The sequence below is a fragment of the Chrysochloris asiatica genome, unplaced genomic scaffold (assembly GCF_000296735.1).
Source record: "Chrysochloris asiatica unplaced genomic scaffold, ChrAsi1.0 scaffold00635, whole genome shotgun sequence".
Taxonomy (NCBI): domain Eukaryota; kingdom Metazoa; phylum Chordata; class Mammalia; order Afrosoricida; family Chrysochloridae; genus Chrysochloris; species Chrysochloris asiatica.
The window spans coordinates 180377-183302 of record NW_006409153.1 but is presented as its reverse complement, the minus strand read 5'-3'; the positions used below and the strand labels follow the sequence as shown (position 1 = coordinate 183302).

Here is a 2926-nt window from a genome sequence, read left to right as displayed (position 1 = left end):
CAGCATAAAGAAAGGAAAAGGGATAGGAGGAGTGTGTTGAGCAGCCAGCCATCTCTGTACTGAAGAGGGGCAGTAGAAAAATCTTAGATACGGAGCTACTAAACCTGGTCTATTATTCAAAGACCAAGGTTTTGAAGTTCTTAATTGTGTTTAGTTCGTAACTAAATTATTTTCTTCTGGATATACTTGTAATCTTATTAAGGTTTATGTGTACACACGCTGGTCACAGCAAGCAGATAAAATGCCTTCATCATTTCACAAACTATTCTTTACTGGAAAAGAAGATGAAATAATTTTTTCCCTGTTGCCTCGTGTTACAGATGTCAATATTAATGAGTTTAGTGTACCCATTAGTGCATTTTGATGAGTGCATAACACGTTTCCGTTGATTTATATTTGGGGAGGGGGGGGAGCCAAGAAAAAAAGGCAAGATTCTCCAATTGTACAAATTGCACTATTTGTGTTTCCAGCATTAATAGGTAGAAACAGTAACACTTAAAGCAAAATGTGCAGCAGAGGATTTTTTTTTTTTACTCAAAAGAGCTGGATTCACTTGGGAATGTCCTTTTAAGTTCATTTCATTGTAGACAGTTTAAGATATGGTCATTTAAGATATAGTCACAGTCCGCAATTCTCCAAGTCTAGATTTATCAAATTAAATATGTGAATCCTGTTGTATAATTGGGGAAATACTGTCCACCTCAATTTAACTGATAACTGAAAGATGCTTTTCACATCAAGAAAGAAATGATCAAAAAAAGGCTGTGTCACATTCCAAAACCCAAAACAAAAAGAACAAAAAACCTAACAAGAATGCAAACAATATGAATAATGTACCACTGTCAAGACTTTGCCAACAGTGGAGCTTCAGCGACGCTGTCCTGTGAAGCGGCCTTCCATTTGAACAGTTCCTCTTCCAGAGACAAGTTTCTGTGGCATGCCACTGCTTGAAGGTAGTCCTCTTCCATCACGATCACGCATCATTCCACTGCCCAGGATTCCCTGTGGACCACTAGGACCTCGATCATTGTGCCTGATATCCCTGTGATCATCACCACCACCCCTGGTTTCTTGTTCTCCTGCAGCTCTAGTTTTTTTCTTTTCCACATTTAGATGCACTTCACCTCGAAACATAATTGGTTGTGCAATTAAGATTCTCTGAACTGGTTCAGAGTCATCAAAAACCACAAAACCAAAATTTGGAAGCTTTCCCCCAACACCCTTGGTATTGATGCGAAGTTCTACAATGTTTCCAAAACTCATGAAGAATTCTTTCAGTTCATTTTCATCAGTATCATGTGGCACGTTACCAACAAAAAGTTGATGACTGTCTGGATAGCGAATTATTCTATGGCTGTCAGACTCATTTTGCTCCATAGCTCCTCTGCCAGACCTTGGTCTTGTAGGGGGAAAACCAGGTTGTTCCCTAGGTCATTGTTCACACACACGAGGTGGCTGAGACTGAACTTCTGGTTTAGCTTTTCAACTCTTGGCTTTGGTGGTTCTTGTGGTAGAGAAACAGGCTCCACAGGAGGAGGAGAAATAGACTTCTCCTCTGATTCTTCAAAGTTTTCCTCCTCCACTTGGGGTTTAAGTTCTTCAGTCTTTGTTTCAGATTCTGGCTCAGGTTCAGGCTCATGAGAGGATTCTTCAAAGGCTCATCTATGCCATTAGTCACAGGATGAGCTTCATAGTATCGACTATTGGCATTTTCTTGCACAGGCTCAGGAGATGGTTGCCTTTCTTCTTGTTTCTCTTCTATTTCATCTTCTGATTCTTCATCGAGTTCTGGTTCAGAATCACCAAATACTTCATCTTCATAACAAAACATATCATTGTGAACATAAAACTTATTTGGAACAGAGCCTTAAGGAGCAAGAACTAAAGTTTGCATAAACTTACTCTCTGGCTGTCCACAATTAGACAGCAAACCCATGACCTGGACAACTATTCCAGCACTCAAAGTTGCATGAGCATCCACATGATGAATTTTAGTATGATATTCACAAAAGTTCAGAGGTAATATTTTGTGGTGTATATCATTTTGGCCATAAACAGCTTCCTGTGGCTTTCCACTAGCATCTACTCCACCATGAACATAGGAGGAATTCCTGCCATAAGACCTGTGTAAATACTCTGGAGCTTTATTCAGCAAAGTATATTGCCTCACAAACTCCCGCCCTGCAAGCAGCGGAGTGGGCTTCTCCATAACCATTTCTTTGCTGCACAATGTTAAAAGCTGAGAGGAAAGAATTGGCTTCATTTACGCACACACCGTGGCGTAAGCAGCCAGCAGGAACAACGTCTTTCTGGTGCTACACCTCTGACAAAAGAGCTCAGCATAGGACGGTTGCCTTTAGTCGCCTTATGCTAGTTTTTATCTTAAAGTTTACTTTGTCAGAGATTAGTATTGCCACTCCTGCTTGTTTATTGTTGCAGTTAGTTTGGTATATTTTTTTCCATCCTTTAATTTTTAGTCTGTTTCTGTCTTTGTGTGTAAGGTGTGCCTCTTGAATGGTCTTGTTTTCTTATCCATTCTGACACACCTTATCTCTTCATTGGTGCATTCAATCCATTGACATTCAATGTAATTATCAATAGGTATGAATTAATTGCTGCCATTATGTTACTTTTTTGGTGGTGCTGTTCATTCATTCTGCATTCTTTCTTGTGTTGGGTTTGTGTTTTTTGTGCTATTTCTTGTCAGCTTCTTTTTAGTTTTCATGTTCGATTGTTCTGTTTGGAAATTCATTTTTATGATACATTGTATCCTGTAATTTATGATACATTGTATCCTGTAATTTATGATACATTGTATCCTATAATTTAGCTGGCACCCTCACCACCTGGGTCTCTGTTGCTACATTTGTCCCTTCTTTGACGCTGATATAATTTGATCTTCAGTTGACCTCCCAGTTCCTTTGAG

At 39.3% G+C, this 2926-nt stretch overlaps 1 pseudogene; it reads right to left on the bottom strand.

The window, feature by feature from the left end:
* Window positions 1-867: 867 nt before the first annotated feature.
* On the bottom strand, window positions 868-2215 carry LOC102842861 (annotated as a pseudogene).
* Between the last annotated feature and the right edge of the window lie 711 nt (window positions 2216-2926).